The sequence below is a fragment of the Rhodnius prolixus genome, unplaced genomic scaffold (genome assembly GCF_049639745.1).
Source record: "Rhodnius prolixus isolate KJV_2025 unplaced genomic scaffold, Rpr scaffold_7, whole genome shotgun sequence".
NCBI classification, from domain to species: domain Eukaryota; kingdom Metazoa; phylum Arthropoda; class Insecta; order Hemiptera; family Reduviidae; genus Rhodnius; species Rhodnius prolixus.
In genome coordinates, this window is record NW_027411582.1 from 11,079,970 (window position 1) to 11,100,889 (window position 20,920).

At 31.9% G+C, this 20,920-nt stretch overlaps 1 long non-coding RNA gene across 1 annotated transcript; it reads right to left on the reverse strand.

The window, feature by feature from the left end:
• Nucleotides 1-341: 341 nt before the first annotated feature.
• Nucleotides 342-18,111, reverse strand: LOC141446966 (uncharacterized). The gene is made up of 4 exons (XR_012454033.1): nucleotides 17,669-18,111; nucleotides 5,340-5,458; nucleotides 1,365-1,459; nucleotides 342-820 (listed from the first exon to the last, which is right to left on the reverse strand). It is a non-coding gene; the product is annotated as an uncharacterized lncRNA (long non-coding RNA).
• Nucleotides 18,112-20,920: the final 2,809 nt, after the last annotated feature.

A 20,920-nucleotide genomic window follows, 5' to 3' on the forward strand; every position in this document is an offset into this window, starting at 1 on the left:
TTTTTCTCAGCATAAAACAATTTATTTTAGCTTACTTCCGGTATCAATAATTAACACATACCTAATGCCATCTAACTGTAATATTTTATAATTAAAAAAAGCTCAAGCTACATAATTAATGAAAACAATGTGGAGTTAATTACGAATGAGCTGCAATTTGCACTGTCACTCCTAGGTTACAGAACAATCACTACTTTAACGAATAAAGATTCTCTTTCAAGACTTTGGAGGCCTTTTTTAACTATTTTTTTATGTTTTCTTTTTTCGTATTTTTTCATTATTTTCAATTTCTTATTATTTAAGAGATTAAAAGGAAAAATAAATACAATATTATTAATTAACAATTTTTTTATTATTTAAAAATAATTTATAAACTTTTTTACAATAATTTCTTTACAGAGTTTGAGAAAACTTCAATCAACTGGTACTCTCCGAGTTTATTTACATGGAGAAAAGTGATAAGAAAATGTAATTACATTGTAAAATTAATAATGAAAGGTTTATTACATCAAATGTTTACAATCTAATGTTTAGAGTCTAATCTAAGGATATCTATAAAGTAAGTACATAAACATCACAAATATGAGTTAACTATGATTTTTATTATTAATATTTCTACATGAATGTCACAATAAAATTATTTTAAAATAAATCCAATGCTCTCTCTTTGATGCCTCAATTCGTAATTTTATTAGTGGTTAGTTCCTGAATAGGTTTTCTCTATTGTAGAGATGTGTAATTGTAGAATAACACTTTTCTTTAGGTTTGGTAGCTTGTTCAAGGTCTTACACTTGTAACGTTAAAACTGACTCACTCGTATCTGAAAAAGATAAAAATAATTCATTTTAACTTGCTTTATAAATTTTTGTTTTTGTTTGTTTGTTTGTTGACTTTTTCCTATCGATGGCTGTTTTTAGCTAAATTAAAAAACATAAAATTTTTACTTAATGCTTTAAAAAATTGTTACTTTTTACTTTGTACATGACATTTACTCCTGACCATCATTTTTACTTTTACCACTTTAACCAATTTCTTTTTTAAACAGGCGGGCATTTATAAATGCTTTTTTTAAAATGCTAGTAATGTTTGGTTATTAACTCAGATAGATCTATTTTTTATTTAATTTCAACAGACGACGGTTTATTTAAAGCGATCGAAAAATTGTTTAATTTGGATTAAATAAGAAATTTGGTATGTTTAAAATATGCTTTTATTTTTCAAGTATCTATTCAAAATTAGGGGAATGTTTTAAAACTAATTAATCATTAAGTGTATGAGTCATGCAGTACTTTTAGGTTTTTTTATTTTTTAATAAGCTAAAATCATTGGAGAAACAATAAATAGGATTGTTCCTAAAAATTTACCTGGTATTTTTGAAGTTATTATGCTGATTTTTTTTTAAAATTTGATCTTCAAATGACAAATTATTTTGCTGCAAGCACGTTAAGGGCACCCATTCCTGTAATTACATTTAAAGTTACATTTTAAACATTTTAATTTTATTACAAAATAATTTTATTCATTTTTTTTCCTATAAGGAAGATCTTGGGTTTCAGTAACTTGATTTCCACTGTATACTGTTCAGAACGGCCCAGCCACTAAGTGACTTAGATGAGGTCGCACCTAATTAAGTTCAAACTAATCTACGCTATCAGAACTATTTACTATTAAATGCTAAAGTAGTAATTTAATGATATTAAATAGAAGCCGCTGAAACTCACTTCTCTTACAGAAATCATTACCTTATTCCCAAAAACACAACCTCACAATACCAACCATCTCGACAATATGGCAGATAGTGGACCTACAATACTCATTCGCAATTATTTATCCCATTTCCATACACTCTGAGTCCTTTATTCTACTGATAATTAAGCAAAATCTTATTTAAGGGCAATCTGAATTCATTCCAGTCCACTAAGAACTTTCACTTTATCCACATATTGCCAATTATCAGCAATTACTCCAAAAACATGGAAGTAGGTTGTCCTTAATCTAACTATAAAAAAAGAAGGTGGGAAAGTGGCCGAAATTCAACGTTTTAAGTAAGCAATGAGCAACATAAAATCTTCTAAAACCACTTTCTTTTACTACGATTCTTATAATTATAATTGGACGAATCTTATTGATAACTCAATCAATAAATAAGGAAGGTGGCAAAATATTGTTAACTGAATGTGTTTCAGAACATCTGAATTCATTTTTCAAATCTAACATTTCATTAAGGGCCTATGATTCTATATTGTAGTAGTAAATTGCACGTATTTTATCTAATAAAACATTCATTTTAATTGGAAACGTTTAGAGAGTTGATTTTTCAGGTATAACTCATACATAGAATTAAATAAATCTATATTTCTTCAAAATTCGTGGTTAGTTTTTAAATTTTGCTGCCTTCTAGAACTTACTATAAGAAGATTTTAGTAAACCATACAATTTGTTGATATTTTTCAATAAAAAGAAATGCCTTTAATTCAATGTTTGAAGAATATTAACTTTTTTGCTATTATTACAAATATAATTCACAAATTTATCAATGCTTTTAAGCTTAGTTTGATCTTATTTGTTGGTAAACTTTATTTGTTGGCTAATCTGGGTAAGAAGATTATACAGAAATTGAACTGATAATAAACTATCTTCTTTTTTACAGCAACTTTTTACTTGTATGATAAAATTTAACTAATTTACGATACAAAGATTTCTATAGAATTTACTTAGAATAACTTTATTTGATAATAAACTGCTGTATGTTCACATAGATGGATGGCGAATCACATAATTGATGGTATTTTGAACGATATGAGATCTCAGGTTCAAATAATTTCAAGGAATATTAATCTTCAGGATTCTAGGTGGTATATTATTGTTAAAATACATTAATTTAATCTATAATTGCTATATTGATCAACCAGAAAAGTAAATATTGAATGTATATGTTGAGTATTGATTGGTTATTGAGCTATCTTGGTGAACTAAACATCACATCTAGAGTCTAAACTGCCCTTAAGTATAATATAACTTGTTCAAAAACAGGCACTTCACATAAATCAAACCTAAATTTTATTTTTTGATTAATATTAACCAATAGAAAGGAAATTGATTGAGTGCACTTACGGGAAAAAGGAAGATTGGGTAAAGGCTGATTTAAGTTATTTATAAAACGACTCACAGGTAAAAGTTTCCGCCTACACTTAACTATTATTCTTAAATATGATGTAAAATTCAATTACAATGAATAAATGATCAGTAAATGCGAGTTAAACTTTCAATATGAAAGATATTGACGTAACTAGGTTTTCCACTTTAGGGCTTACATAAGAAGCAATTTCAACTCAAGATTAAGATCTTACCACTAACGTAGTATTACAGACAATGAAGATTTTGCAAAAATATTAACCTTAAAGAGAAAATTATCGCGTAGGTTCGTGGAAATTCGCCACTTACAAGGTAGGTAATAGGTTAAATAGTTTTTACGGATTTTCTTAAAAACAGCTTCAAAGATTTTGTTCAAACTTTGTGTACTTTCTATTTAAGCCGTATTACATACATTTTACTGAAAACCGTTCTCTGAAAACTTATTTTGAGACCACTTTTGGAGTACAACTTCAGCCCTAGGTCACACTCGTAAACTAGTATTTAAATAAAATTTTAAGTTTTACCACTAATTTATTATTAAACTTTACCTATTATTTAATTGAAATCCCAAATTTGAAGAAAATCTATCGAGCAGATTTTCAAGAATTAGCCAAAGAAGGTCAGGAGTAGAGGTGCTCATTTTTGCCTTAAAAAACTATTTCTAATGGAAAATAAATTTTTAACTAATTAATTCAACTTAATAATTTAATATTCTTTCATTTTTTAAAAGAAAAAAATTAGTATTATTAATTTTCAATTGGAACTACTTTTTGTATTCTTCCGCAAAACCATGTGCTTAGGTGTGACGTCATAAAGTAGTCCCAAATTATTTATTTTAAAAAAGGCTTTAAAATTATTAATATTGTGGGAAAATCACTTCTTTTTATCTAAATTAACTTGTTATTAATTCATTTTAAATAGAATTATGCTTAAATTTGATTTTATAAAAAATCCAAGTTCAAATATGGCGACTAACGGATTTTTGCAGTCAGTTACCATTGGGCTCCCGACCAGTGAACATCTATGCTGTTCACGTAAGTAAGATTTTATTATTTATTTAATTAAATTCAATAAAATGTTTATTAATATTAATAAACTGATACAAATATATTAAATTTACGGAGTTTTAGATATTTTTTTTACTAAAAAATTAAAAGAATTGAATTAGCACGTGGTCTACTAATGAATCTTGCAAGCCTGGACAAGCAATAATTCTTATTTCTTTAATTACATTTCTACTCCACTTAATTAATTTTTACATTTTAACATAAAATTAATTTTCGGTATTAAATATTTTTTAACTAAAAAATTTAAAAAAGTGAATTTGCACGTGGTCGATCAATGAATCTTGCATGCCTAGAGAAGCAATGATTCGTATTTCTTTAATTATATTTCTATTTCACTTTTACATTTTAACATGAAATTAATTTTTATTATTATTTTAAATATAATTTTTAATAAAAAATTAAACAATTTAGCATGAGGTCGACCAACGAATCTTGCATGCCTGTACAAGCAATATTCTTATTGCTTTAATTATTTTTCTAATTCACTTTATTAATTTTTACATTTTGAATTTAAAATGTTTATTCTAATTTTAAATTTATTTATTTACTTTTTTGTTGTAACTTGACTCTTGAAATAGCTTTAGACCTTGGAACATGCTTAAATTTGATTTTATAAAAAATCCAAGTTCAAATATGGCGACTAACGGATTTTTGCAGTCAGTTACCATTGGGCTCCCGACCAGTGAACATCTATGCTGTTCACGTAAGTAAGATTTTATTATTTATTTAATTAAATTCAATAAAATTTTTATTAATATTAATAAACTGATACAAATATATTAAATTTACGGAGTTTTAGATATTTTTTCTACTAAAAAATTAAAAGAATTGAATTAGCACGTGGTCCACCAATGAATCTTGCATGCCTGGACAAGCAACAATTCTTATTTCTTCAATTACTTTTCTATTTCACTTCATTAATTTTTACATTTTACCATAAAATTAATTTTTATTATTATTTTAAATATAATTTTTAATAAAAAATTAAACAATTTAGCATGTGGTCGACCAACGAATCTTGCATGCCTGTACAAGCAATATTCTTATTGCTTTAATTATTTTTCTAATTCACTTTATTAATTTTTACATTTTGAATTTAAATTTATGTTTATTGTAATTTTAAATTTATTTATTTACTTTTTTGTTGTAACGACTCTTGAAATAGCTTTAGACCTTGGGACATTTCTTAACAACTTTTCTAAAACAATCAATAGTCTGAATTGTGAAGTATGTCATCCCGAACAGTCTTTACCTACCTTGAACAGAATAAGCAGGGGTTAAGTAAATTTTGGAAAAAAATATATAAGTAATAATATTTAATAAGAATACTGCAAATTAAAATTTTATAATAGAAATTCAAATAGTTTAAAATAAAATTAATTAATGAAATCAATTAAGGATTCAAATGAAACATGCTACAATCTACAATTGATTGGATTTTGAAATAATTTTAAAGCGCACAATAAGAAAGGCAACCTTCACTTTGGAATTAAGCATTGAATAAAAAGAATGATATAAATATCTTTGATTTGAAATACACCAAGTGAATTTATATGATTCTTATTAGTAATGGGCTAGTCAATTACTTCATTAAAAAAATTTTAGGCTATGGAAAGATCCATCAATTTCTATTTAAAACAATTGGAGGGCATTTCGTTTCCCTAAAAAGATTTCTTATGTTCTTAAATATAATATATTAAATATAAATAGGTTTATGAGAAATTTTATTAGAATAATTCTTCCACTACACGTCGATACAGCAAATCTAAAACTTTATCAATTATTGAAAACAATATCTAGATTTTAAGTTTGTACAATGCATTAATAAAAAAAGATAATCCTTAACCTTATGGTTATTGCGATAATCGGTAGGTAATTTTTGGGGAGCGAAATCTGATCTCTACCTCCTCGAGGTGCTCCCTGGGCAACTACTCCCGGGAGTAGGCTAACAGAGACAGTACATTTTTTAAAGCTCAAATGTAGCTTCAATTAACACTTACTTTTATAAATTTTCAAGTATAATCATTCGCTTCAATGTGAATTATAATTCCACTTATTTTACATTTTCATATTTAATTACTATGGTGTAACTAATAGCACGATAATAATGCATGAAAAACTAAATCATTTCACTAATTGCATGTTCCCTAATCACCTAAATGAATACTTGGAATTATAATTATTTAAAACACTTTAGTGGCCACTAACGATGTTTTTACTCGGTTTTTTAAGTCTAAATGTGAATCAAATATACCGACTAATTAATTATTGTGTTAGATTTATCTCGGATACACATCCTGCACAACATTTCGTGACAAAAAACACTGGCTCCGATTTTAAACATTACACGTTTCATTGTTTTAAAATCTTTTGTTTCTTAGTTGATTTGTTAAATTTCAGCCTACGGTTTCAGTTGTTAATCGTCTTCTGGTTGTTTCTTGAATTTCGTTTTTTTTTGTTGGTTTTGCAGACTTTGTTTTCTTCAAGTCTGTATCTTTTTGTAAGCCCACTTACCCACCAGTCCGATCAGAAGAAACTACATATATCCTAGGAATTTCAATGGATGACTAAAGAATCTAGTTTGTAAGTTAGGTTAAGCTTAGTTGTAAGTTGGGCAAGTTTGCCCCTGCCATAAGAAGAAACAATATCTTAGGAATTTCAATGGATGACTAAAGTATCTAGTTTATAAGTAAGGTTAAGCTTAGTTGTAAGTTGGGCAGTATGCCCCTGCCATATCAGAAAAAAACATATCTTAGGCATTTCAATGGATGGCTAAAAGTATCTAGTTTGTAAGTTAGGTTAAGCTTAGTTGTAAGTTGGGAAAGTGGGCCCCTATCATAAGAAGAAACCATATCTCCAGAATTTCAATGGACGGCTAAAGTATCTAGTTTATAAGTTAGGTTAAGCTTAGTTGTAAGTTGGGCAGTATGCCCCTGCCATATTAGAAGAAACCATATCTTAGGAATTTCAATGGATGGCTAAAAGTATCTAGTTTGTAAGTTAAGTTAAGCTTAGTTGTAAGTTGGGCAAGTGGGCCCCTACCATATAAGAAGAAACCATATCTCCAGAATTTCAATGGATGGCTAACGTATCTAGCTTATAAGTTAGGTTAAGGTTAGTTGTAAGTTGTGCAGTATGCCCCCACCATATAAGAAGAAACTATATCTCAGGAATTTTAATGGATGGCTAAAAGTATCTAGTTTGTAAGTTAGGTTAAGTTTAGTTGTAAATTGGGCAAGTGTGCCTCTGCCACATAAGAAGAAACCATATCTCCAGAATTTCAATGGGTGGCTAACGTATCTAGTTAATAAGTTAGGTTAAGCTTAGTTGTAAGTTGGGCAGTATGCCCCTACCATATAAGAAGAAACCATATCTCAGGAATTTCAAACGATGGCTAAAGTGTGCCCCTGTCATATAAGAAGAAACCATATCTTAGGTTATTCAATGGATGGCTTAAGTATCTAGTTTGTAAGTTAGGTTAAGCTTAGTTGTAAGTTTGGCAAGTGGGCCCCTACCATATAAGAAGAAACCATATCTCCAGAATTTCAAGGGATGGCTAACGTATCTAGTTTGTAAGTTAGGTTAAGTTTAGTTGTAAGTTGGGCAAGTGTGCCCCTACCATATAAGAAGAAACCATATCTCAGGAATTTCAAACGATATCTAAAGTGGGCCCCTGCCATATAAGAAGAAACCATATCTCAGGAATTTTAATGGATGGCTAAAGGTATCTAGTTTGTAAGTTAGGTTAAGCTTGGTTGTAAGTTGGGCAGTATGCCCCTACCTTATAAGAAGAAACTATATCTCAGGAATTTTAATGGATGGCTAAAAGTATCTAGTTTGTAAGTTAGGTTAAGTTTAGTTGTAAATTGGGCAAGTGTGCCTCTGCCACATAAGAAGAATCCATATCTCCAGAATTTCAATGGTTGGCTAACGTATCTAGTTTGTAAGTTAGGTTAAGTTTAGTTGTAAGTTGGGCAAGTGTGCCCCCGCCATATAAGAAGAAACCATATCTCAGGAATTTTAATGGATGGCTAAATGTATCTAGTTTGTAAGTTAGGTTAAGCTTAGTTGTAAGTTGGGCAAGTGGGCCCCTATCATATAAGAAGAAACCATATCTCCAGAATTTCAATGGACGGCTAAAGTATCTAGTTTATAAGTTAGGTTAAGCTTAGTTGTAAGTTGGGCAGTATGCCCCTACCATATAAGAAGAAACCATATCTCAGGAATTTCAAGCGATATCTAAAGTGTGCCCCTGTCATATAAGAAGAAATCATATCTTAGGAAATTCAATGGATGGCTGAAGTATCTAGTTTGTAAGTTAGGTTAAGATTAATTGTAAGTTGGGCAGTACGCCCCTGCCATATCAGAAGAAACCATATCTCAGGAATTTGAATGGATGGCTAAAACTATCTAGTTTGTAAGTTAGGTTAAGTTTAGTTGTAAGTTGGGCAAGTGTGCCTCTGCCATATAAGAAGAAACCATATCTCCAGAATTTCAATGGATGGCTAACGTATTAAGCTTATAAGTTAGGTTAAACTTAGTTGTAAGTTGGGCAGTATGCCCGTGCCATATCAGAAGAAACCATATCTTAGGAATTTCAATGGATGGCTAAAAGTATCTAGTTTGTAATTTAAGTTAAGCTTAGTTGTAAGTTGGGCAAGTGGGCCCCTACCATATAAGAAGAAACCATATCTCCAGAATTTCAATGGATGGCTAACGTATCTAGCTTATAAGTTGGGTTAAGTTTAGTTGTAAATTGGGCAATTGTGCCTCTGCCACATAAGAAGAAACCATATCTCCAGAATTTCAATGGGTGGCTAACGTATCTAGTTTATAAGTTAGGTTAAGCTTAGTTGTAAGTTGGGCAGTATGCCGTTGCCATATCAGAAGAAACCATATATTAGGAATTTCAATGGATGGCTAAAAGTATATAGTTTGTATGTTAGGTTAGGTTTAGTTGTAAGTTGGGCTAGTGTGCCCCTGCTATATAAGAAGAAACCATATCTTAGGAATTTCAGTGGATTGCTGGTGTATCTAGTTTATAAGTTAGGTTAAGCTTAATTGTAAGTTGGGCAAGTGGGCCCCTAACATATAAGAAGAAATCATATCTCCAGAATTTCAATGGATGGCGAACGTATCTAGTTTATAAGTTAGGTTAAGCTTAGTTGTAAGTAGGGCAGTATACCCCTACCATATAAGAAGAAACCATATCTCAGGAATTTCAAACGATATCTAAAGTGGGCCCCTGCCATATAAGAAGAAACCATATCTCAGGAATTTTAATGGATGGCTAAAGGTATCTAGTTTGTAAGTTAGGTTAAGCTTAGTTGTAAGTTGGGCAGTATGCTCCTACCATATAAGAAGAAACTATATCTCAAGAATTTTAATGGATGGCTAAAAGTATCTAGTTTGTAAGTTAGGTTAAGTTGAGTTGTAAATTGGGTAAGTGTGCCTCTGCTACATAAGAAGAAACCATATCTCCAGAATTTCAATGGATGGCTAACGTATCTAGTTTGTAAGTTAGGTTAAGTTTAGTTGTAAGTTGGGCAAGTGTGCCCCCGCCATATAAGAGGAAACCATATCTCAGGAATTTTAATGGATGGCTAAAAGTATCTAGTTTGTAAGTTAGGTTAAGCTTAGTTGTAAGTTGGGCAGTATGCCCCTACCATGTAAGAAGAAACCATATCTCAGGAATTTCAAACGATATCTAAAGTGTGCCCCTGTCATATAAGAAGAAATCATATCTTAAGAAATTCAATGGATGGCTGAAGTATCTAGTTTGTAAGTTAGGTTAAGTTTAGTTGTAAGTTGGGCAGTATGCCCCTGCCATATCAGAAGAAACCATATCTCAGGAATTTGAATGGATGGCTAAAACTATCTAGTTTGAAAGTTAGGTTAAGTTTAGTTGTAAGTTGGGCAAGTGTGCCTCTGCCATATAAGAAGAAACCATATCTCCAGAATTTCAATGGATGGCTAACGTATTTAGTTTATAAGTTAGGTTAAGCTTAGTTGTAAGTTGGGCAGTATGCCCCTGCCATATCAGAAGAAACCATATCTTAGGAATTTCAATGGATGGCTAAAAGTATCTAGTTTGTAAGTTAAGTTAAGCTTAGTTGTAAGTTGGGCAAGTGGGCCCCTACCATATAAGAAGAAACCATATCTCCAGAATTTCAATGGATGGCTAACGTATCTAGCTTATAAGTTGGGTTAAGCTTAGTTGTAAGTTGGGCAGTATGCCCCTACCATATAAGAAGAAACCATATCTCAGGAATTTCAAACGATGGCTAAAGTGTGCCCCTGTCATATAAGAAGAAACCATATCTTAGGTTATTCAATGGATGGCTTAAGTATCTAGTTTGTAAGTTAGGTTAAGCTTAGTTGTAAGTTTGGCAAGTGGGCCCCTACCATATAAGAAGAAACCATATCTCCAGAATTGCAAGGGATGGCTAACGTATCTAGTTTGTAAGTTAGGTTAAGCTTAGTTGTAAGTTGGGCAGTATGCCGTTGCCATATCAGAAGAAACCATATCTTAGGAATTTCAATGGATGGCTAAAAGTATATAGTTTGTAAGTTAGGTGAGGTTTGGTTGTAAGTTGGGCAAGTGTGCCCATGCTATATAAGAAGAAACCATATCTTAGGAATTTCAATGGATTGCTGGAGTATCTAGTTTATAAGTTAGGTTAAGCTTAGTTGTAAGTTGGACAAGTGGGCCCCTGCCATATAAGAAGAAACCATATCTCAGGAATTTTAATGGATGGCTAAAGGTATCTAGTTTGTAAGTTAGGTTAAGCTTAGTTGTAAGTTGGGCAGTATGCCCCTACCATATAAGAAGAAACTATATCTCAGGAATTTTAATGGAAGGCTAAAAGTATCTAGTTTGTAAGTTAGGTTAAGTTTAGTTGTAAATTGGGCAAGTGTGCCTCTGCCACATAAGAAGAAACCATATCTCCAGAATTTCAATGGATGGCTAACGTATCTAGTTTATAAGTTAGGTTAAGCTTAGTTGTAAGTTGGGCAGTATGCCGTTGCCATATCAGAAGAAACCATATCTTAGGAATTTCAATGGATGGCTAAAAGTATATAGTTTGTAAGTTAGGTTAGGTTTAGTTGTAAGTTGGGCAAGAGTGCCCCTGCTATATAAGAAGAAACCATATCTTAGGAATTTCAATGGATTGCTAGAGTATCTAGTTTATAAGTTAGGATAAATTTAGTTGTAAGTTGGGCAAGTGTGCCTCTGCCATATAAGAAGAAACCATATCTCCAGAATTTCAATGGATGGCTAACGTATTTAGTTTATAAGTTAGGTTAAGCTTAGTTATAAGTTGGGCAGTATGCCCCTACCATATAAGAAGAAACCATATCTCAGGAATTTCAAACGATGGCTAAAGTGTGCCCCTGTCATATAAGAAGAAACCATATCTTAGGTTATTCAATGGATGGCTTAAGTATCTAGGTTGTAAGTTAGGTTAAGCTTAGTTGTAAGTTGGGTCCCTACCATATAAGAAGAAACCATATCTCCAGAATTTCAATGGATGGCTAACGTATCTAGTTTATAAGTTAGGTTAAGCTTAGTTGTAAGTTGGGCAAGTGTGCCCCCGCCATGTAAGAAGAAACCATATCTCAGGAATTTCAAGCGATATCTAAAGTGTGCCCCTGTCATATAAGAAGAAATCATATCTTAGGAAATTCAATGGATGGCTGAAGTATCTAGTTTGTAAGTTAGGTTAAGATTAATTGTAAGTTGGGCAGTACGCCCCTGCCATATCAGAAGAAACCATATCTCAGGAATTTGAATGGATGGCTAAAACTATCTAGTTTGTAAGTTAGGTTAAGTTTAGTTGTAAGTTGGGCAAGTGTGCCTCTGCCATATAAGAAGAAACCATATCTCCAGAATTTCAATGGATGGCTAACGTATTAAGCTTATAAGTTAGGTTAAACTTAGTTGTAAGTTGGGCAGTATGCCCGTGCCATATCAGAAGAAACCATATCTTAGGAATTTCAATGGATGGCTAAAAGTATCTAGTTTGTAATTTAAGTTAAGCTTAGTTGTAAGTTGGGCAAGTGGGCCCCTACCATATAAGAAGAAACCATATCTCCAGAATTTCAATGGATGGCTAACGTATCTAGCTTATAAGTTGGGTTAAGCTTAGTTGTAAGTTGGGCAGTATGCCCCTACCATATAAGAAGAAACTTTATCTCAGGAATTTTAATGGATGGCTAAAAGTATCTAGTTTGTAAGTTAGGTTAAGTTTAGTTGTAAATTGGGCAATTGTGCCTCTGCCACATAAGAAGAAACCATATCTCCAGAATTTCAATGGGTGGCTAACGTATCTAGTTTATAAGTTAGGTTAAGCTTAGTTGTAAGTTGGGCAGTATGCCGTTGCCATATCAGAAGAAACCATATATTAGGAATTTCAATGGATGGCTAAAAGTATATAGTTTGTATGTTAGGTTAGGTTTAGTTGTAAGTTGGGCTAGTGTGCCCCTGCTATATAAGAAGAAACCATATCTTAGGAATTTCAATGGATTGCTGGTGTATCTAGTTTATAAGTTAGGTTAAGCTTAATTGTAAGTTGGGCAAGTGGGCCCCTAACATATAAGAAGAAATCATATCTCCAGAATTTCAATGGATGGCGAACGTATCTAGTTTATAAGTTAGGTTAAGCTTAGTTGTAAGTAGGGCAGTATACCCCTACCATATAAGAAGAAACCATATCTCAGGAATTTTAATGGATGGCTAAAGGTATCTAGTTTGTAAGTTAGGTTAAGCTTAGTTGTAAGTTGGGCAGTATGCTCCTACCATATAAGAAGAAACTATATCTCAAGAATTTTAATGGATGGCTAAAAGTATCTAGTTTGTAAGTTAGGTTAAGTTGAGTTGTAAATTGGGTAAGTGTGCCTCTGCCACATAAGAAGAAACCATATCTCCAGAATTTCAATGGATGGCTAACGTATCTAGTTTGTAAGTTAGGTTAAGTTTAGTTGTAAGTTGGGCAAGTGTGCCCCCGCCATATAAGAGGAAACCATATCTCAGGAATTTTAATGGATGGCTAAAAGTATCTAGTTTGTAAGTTAGGTTAAGCTTAGTTGTAAGTTGGGCAGTATGCCCCTACCATGTAAGAAGAAACCATATCTCAGGAATTTCAAACGATAACTAAAGTGTGCCCCTGTCATATAAGAAGAAATCATATCTTAAGAAATTCAATGGATGGCTGAAGTATCTAGTTTGTAAGTTAGGTTAAGTTTAGTTGTAAGTTGGGCAGTATGCCCCTGCCATATCAGAAGAAACCATATCTCAGGAATTTGAATGGATGGCTAAAACTATCTAGTTTGAAAGTTAGGTTAAGTTTAGTTGTAAGTTGGGCAAGTGTGCCTCTGCCATATAAGAAGAAACCATATCTCCAGAATTTCAATGGATGGCTAACGTATTTAGTTTATAAGTTAGGTTAAGCTTAGTTGTAAGTTGGGCAGTATGCCCCTGCCATATCAGAAGAAACCATATCTTAGGAATTTCAATGGATGGCTAAAAGTATCTAGTTTGTAAGTTAAGTTAAGCTTAGTTGTAAGTTGGGCAAGTGAGCCCCTACCATATAAGAAGAAACCATATCTCCAGAATTTCAATGGATGGCTAACGTATCTAGCTTATAAGTTGGGTTAAGCTTAGTTGTAAGTTGGGCAGTATGCCCCTACCATATAAGAAGAAACCATATCTCAGGAATTTCAAACGATGGCTAAAGTGTGCCCCTGTCATATAAGAAGAAACCATATCTTAGGTTATTCAATGGATGGCTTAAGTATCTAGTTTGTAAGTTAGGTTAAGCTTAGTTGTAAGTTTGGCAAGTGGGCCCCTACCATATAAGAAGAAACCATATCTCCAGAATTGCAAGGGATGGCTAACGTATCTAGTTTGTAAGTTAGGTTAAGCTTAGTTGTAAGTTGGGCAGTATGCCGTTGCCATATCAGAAGAAACCATATCTTAGGAATTTCAATGGATGGCTAAAAGTATATAGTTTGTAAGTTAGGTGAGGTTTAGTTGTAAGTTGGGCAAGTGTGCCCCTGCTATATAAGAAGAAACCATATCTTAGGAATTTCAATGGATTGCTGGAGTATCTAGTTTATAAGTTAGGTTAAGCTTAGTTGTAAGTTGGACAAGTGGGCCCCTGCCATATAAGAAGAAACCATATCTCAGGAATTTTAATGGATGGCTAAAGGTATCTAGTTTGTAAGTTAGGTTAAGCTTAGTTGTAAGTTGGGCAGTATGCCCCTACCATATAAGAAGAAACTATATCTCAGGAATTTTAATGGAAGGCTAAAAGTATCTAGTTTGTAAGTTAGGTTAAGTTTAGTTGTAAATTGGGCAAGTGTGCCTCTGCCACATAAGAAGAAACCATATCTCCAGAATTTCAATGGATGGCTAACGTATCTAGTTTATAAGTTAGGTTAAGCTTAGTTGTAAGTTGGGCAGTATGCCGTTGCCATATCAGAAGAAACCATATCTTAGGAATTTCAATGGATGGCTAAAAGTATATAGTTTGTAAGTTAGGTTAGGTTTAGTTGTAAGTTGGGCAAGAGTGCCCCTGCTATATAAGAAGAAACCATATCTTAGGAATTTCAATGGATTGCTAGAGTATCTAGTTTATAAGTTAGGATAAATTTAGTTGTAAGTTGGGCAAGTGTGCCTCTGCCATATAAGAAGAAACCATATCTCCAGAATTTCAATGGATGGCTAACGTATTTAGTTTATAAGTTAGGTTAAGCTTAGTTATAAGTTGGGCAGTATGCCCCTACCATATAAGAAGAAACCATATCTCAGGAATTTCAAACGATGGCTAAAGTGTGCCCCTGTCATATAAGAAGAAACCATATCTTAGGTTATTCAATGGATGGCTTAAGTATCTAGGTTGTAAGTTAGGTTAAGCTTAGTTGTAAGTTGGGCAAGTGGGTCCCTACCATATAAGAAGAAACCATATCTCCAGAATTTCAATGGATGGCTAACGTATCTAGTTTATAAGTTAGGTTAAGCTTAGTTGTAAGTTGGGCAAGTGTGCCCCCGCCATGTAAGAAGAAACCATATCAGGAATTTCGAACGATGGCTAAAGTGTGCCCCTGTCATATAAGAAGAAACCATATCTTAGGTTATTCAATGGATGGCTTAAGTATCTAGTTTGTAAGTTAGGTTAAGCTAAGTTGTATGTTGGGCAGTATGCCCCTGCCATATCAGAAGAAACCATATCTCAGGAATTTGAATGGATGGCTAAATGTATCTAGTTTGTAAGTTAGGTTAAGCATAGTTGTAAGTTGGTGAAGTGTGCCTCTGCCATATAAGAAGAAACCATATCTCCAGAATTTAAATGGATGGCTAACGTATCTAGTTTATAAGTTAGGTTAAGCTTAGTTGTAAGTTGGGCAGTATGCCCCTGCCATATCAGAAAAAACCATATCTTAGGAATTTCAACGGATGGCTAAAAGTATCTAGTTTGTAAGTTAGGTTAAGTTTAGTTGTAAGTTGTGCAAGTGTGCTTCTGCCACATAAGAAGAAACCATATCTCCAGAATTTCAATGGATGGCTGAAGTATCTAGTTTGTAAGTTAGGTTAAGCTTAGTTATATGTTGGGTAAATGTGCCCCTGTTATGTAAGATGAAACCATATCTCAGGAATTTCAATGGGTGACTAAAATATCTAGTTTGTAAGTTAGGTTAAGCTTAATTGTAAGTTGGGCAAGTGGGCCCATACCCTATAAGAAGAACCCATATCTCTGGAATTTCAAACGATGGCTAAAGTGTGCCCCTGGCATATAAGAAGAAACCATATCTCCAGAATTTCAATGGATTGCTAACGTATCTAGTTTATAAGTTAGGTTAAGCTTAGTTGTAAGTTGGGCAGTATGCCTCTACCGTATAAGAAGAAACCATATCTCCAGAATTTCAAACGATGGCTAATGTGTGCCCCTGTCGAATAAGAAGAAACCATATCTCAGGAATTTCAAAGGATGGCTAAAGTGTGCCCCTGCCATATCAGAAGAAACCATATCCTAGGAATTTTAATGAATGTCTGATGTAATTAGTTTAGATGGTATCTTAGTTTTAACTTAGTGATGTGTCCGTCCTTCAGCTCAGAAGATAACCATATCTTTGGAACCTCAGTAGTGGATCTCAAAGTAGTTGAAAAGTAGTATTATAAGGAAATTGTTTGGAACAGATATTTTATTTAGTTACATACTGACTATAATAATAATCTCAGTGCACGTCTTCTAATAAATACACAACCTAAACTTATTTAAGTGAACACTTGAACATTTACTTTTACAAATTTTCTAGTATAATCTTTCGCTTGAATTTTAATTATAATTCCACTTATTTTACATTTTCATTTTCAATTAATATGGTGTAACTAATAGCATGATAATAATGCATGAAAAAATTAAATCATTTCACTAATTGCATGTTCACTACTCACCTAAATGAATACTTGGAATTATAATTATTTAAAACATTTTAGTGGCCACTAACAATGTTTTTACTCGGTTTTTTAAGACTAAAAGTGAATCAAATATACCAACTAATTAATTATTGTGTTAGATTTATCTCGGATACACATCCTGCACAACATTTCGTGACAAAAAACACTGGCTCCGATTTATACATTACACGTTTCATTGTTTTTTAAAATCTTTTTTTTCTTGGTTGATTTGTTTAATTTCAGGCTAGGGTTTCAGTTGTTAATCGTCTTCTTCTTGATTCTTGAATTTCGTTTTCTTTGTTGGTTTTGCAGACTTTGTTTTCTTCAAGTCTGAATCTTTTTATAATGCCAATTATCCACCAGTCCATAAACCCTTTTTTTCCGAACGCCTTTCTAATAATCCCCCTATTTCCCTAATTGCCCCATCCTATACATAACCTAGAAATTTAGGTTTAACTCATTCTAGTCATTGGTCTATGCAGACAGATCTCCCTGTATATCCCTTAATCACTAAACGATATTCTTACCCTATTCCCTTTTCCTCCAATTTTATCCCAATCCATTTTACAAACTCTATTGTATGGAGTTCTACGTATCCCTATGCCTGCTTAAATGACCAACTAGAATGCGGATGTGGGTAGAAAGGCGTTCTTTGGGGAGCGAAAACTGATCTCTACCTCCTCGAGGTGCTCCCTGGGCAACTACTCCCGGGAGTAGGCTAACAGAGACAGTACATTTTTTAAAGCTCCAATGTAGCTTCAATTTAATTTTTTTCCAAATTTAATTAAACTTTATAAATACAAAGATTTTCATTAACGATAATACCTCCCGTAAGGGGGAAGTGGACTAGCCACTTCTTTGGGGACCTTAACGTCCCTGCGGGTACCCTAGCCTAACAAGAACAATATGCTCATTTTAATTCAATTTTTTTTTTAAAAAAATTCAGTTAAACTAGGCTTATAATTCTTAATGTTTTCTAAAAAATCATAGAAAATCTATTACTTACATTCCTAAAGTCGTAAAAGGAAATTGTAGATTGCTAGGTGATTAAACTGGGAAACAGAGCACTCATATTTCTCAACGTTTTCCAAATGAAACAGCCTGCAGTCTTGTACACCTCTTGACTGCGTTTCTGTTAAAATTCTATATATTTATTGCAAAAAACCAAAACACTATTTAAAGAACCAAAGTATTCCACTGTTGTTCTTTATTACCTACAACCATAATATACCAAAAGAAATATACAGTACAAATGGAGGGAAACTTCTAGAATCATGTGTCCCGACTTTTCAGAAAGACAGTGTAGCAATTATATATTTAATATTTTACAATATGAAATATGTTATAATCAATTGAAAGTATTTTTAAATTTTAAATATAAAATCATTTTTATAAAACCTTCTGAGAAGTATTTATAATAATGTTTAAAATAATTTCTCATTTCTTTATACTGTTCCTGTGAACGAATCAAGATAACATATTTACTAGATTCACTTGAGTATGATTTAGTGACTAAATCTAAATCACTAAATCACAAACAGAAAAAAATTCAAGAGAACTATCACACGATTTTCTCTTACTATAATAATTGTCAAGGTTCTTGCATTACACTTCGATACTGCTAATCTTAAAACTTCTCAGTTTTTAAAGACAATATCTAGATTTTAAATTTGTACCTTGCATTAATAAGAAAAGATATCCCTATACCTTATTGTTATTCTGATAATCGGTAGACAATTTTTGGGGAGCGAAATCTGATCTCTACCTCCTCGAGGTGCTCCCTGGGCAACTGCTCCCGGAAATAGGCCAACAGAGACAGTACACGTTTCAAAGCACAAATGTAGCTTCAATTAAAATTTTTTTCCAAATTTAATTAAACTTTATAAATAAAAAGATGTTCATTAACGATAAGCGAAATGACTACAAACTAAAAATTGTGACCGTTTTAAAGGGGTTGTAGAATGTAAAAGTGTTATCTGGTGCCATATCGCGAAAGTTTCGAGATATATATGAAAAATTGTTAAAAAAAAATATACCTCAACTGCTACAGTTTGAACTTGAAATGAAACTAATAATATCTCGTCAAGTTATTTCTACAGCAAGCGGGTTTAATTTTTTTCAACTTTTTTCTGTATTGATGTCCTTTTTTGACTTAAATTTGCCTTTTACTTTTTATGATCAAAACTTAAATTAACTAGAAAAAATTTATTGCCAGCTAAATATACAACTTCTGTACTAATCTAGTAAAAAGGGTTCTTTTTAAATCAATAATGGTTTATTTACAAAAACAAGTAAAAGTGATGAACAGAAAAATATATACATAGCGATACTTCATGGCAGAATAAACTTTCTGGCCTGACAAAATTAAAGAAGGCCTTTCGTTAGTTTAAGTGTAGTTTATTTAGTGACGTTTCACTGAAATAACTTTATAGTTTACCTAACAAATTATACTATTCATGTTCTAAACAATTAGTTTTAAGTTTAGTTAAGATAATAATTAAGATCAAGGATAATGTAGAAAGTCAATGATAAAGAAGATGTGGAACCAAGCTTTGAAGTGAAAACCAAACAGTTTAAATGCTACTTAGTTATAAGTTAGTTTTAAGTAACGCTAATCCCAAGCTGTGATGAGGAAAACCAACTTCGTTTAGTTCAGTTAGTTTTAAGAGACTTTAAGTTTGTACATTGTATTAAAAAAAGAAAAAAGGTATCTCTTACTATTTTTCTCCCTAATCCACTTGATATTAAGCAACAGTATGACATTAAATTGTATGACCAAGGGCAAAGCAGCTATGATATGCAAGCCAAAAATGATTGATACGAATTAAGTAAATAAGAAGCTTTAGAAGTGAGCCAAATCCTGACGCACAGTGATGTGGAAGACAAACATAGTTTTAAATTAATTAATTTAATAAATTTGTAGCTGTAAGTGTGATGCAGTGATGTGAAAATAAAAAATGTTGTTAACATAAGTTAGTTTTAAAGAAAAAGCTTAAATTATTCTGGGGACCAATTGTTGTTTAGTTGTTAATTAGTTATAAGATAGTTTAATGGAACGCTAATTCCAAGCAGCGATAAGGTAGCCAAATATCATTTATATGATTGTTAGTAATAAGTTAGTTATCTTATAAATAACGCTAGACCTAAGCTGGGTTGTGGAAAAAACTCATAATTTAATCGTTAGTTAGTTATAAGCTAGTTTTAAGAATACGCAAGCGCTAATGCTGTGATGAGGAAACCAAACATCGTTCAGTAATTAAGTTCGCTAGTTTTAAATAATAGTTGTAATTATGATGCAGTGATGTGGAAACGAGTATTTTTTCAAACGTAATTTAGTTACTAAGTTAGTTTAATAAGAAAGTTATAATCGTCAAGAGGTGATGTGAAAACCAAAACATCGTTCAAACGTAGTTTACTAACTCTTATGTAAGTATACTCGTAAACCAGAAGCTGTGATGTGAAAACTGTGTTATATAATAAAAAGTTATATGATTCGCAACTGTGCCAACTTTGATATCACGCTTGAGATGAATAAATAGACAAATGAGTCTACTATTTTAATAAAATATTTTACATATGGGAAAATAAAGAAAAATCTTTTTTTAAATTAACATTCTCGTTCACTTAGTTTTAAGAATTAGTTTTAATGAGGCTAGGATGACGTTATGGATGGGCAAAGTGGATATTAGGGTGTTTCAAAAAATGATGACTTTTAAATTTTAAAGAGTGCCGGGCGGAAAATCAAAGTTCATTTAAAAACAAAAAGTTTCGTCCGCAGTAGAGCAAAACCATTAATATTTAGAGGTCGCTACCATTGATCAAAACATTTTTGTTTTGATTTTTTTCATAAAAAATCCTTATTAAATGTTTTGTATCTTTTCAAATAATTAGCAAAACATTTAATTGTACAAAGTTTATTTAAATATAATTTGCTATAAAGACAAGGCAGTTGGAATCATTTTGATGGCCTTTTTATTTTCAAAGTTATGAATAATTAAAGAATCTGTATTTTTGAAAAAAAAATATTAAGAAAAATATACAGTTTTGAAAAATTGCGATTCATTAACGTTAAAATCACTTCATTTTTTATGTGTTTCGTACAGAATTTAAAAAACAAATAATTTTGGTTACTGAAACGTCTAAATTAGGAAATATTTTGCATTTATTGTTATAATTTGAAATTAATTTACTATAAATCAATCAATTTCGGAAGCAGACTTGTGAACTCTCCTCTGACCCTCTATATTTATCATTAGCA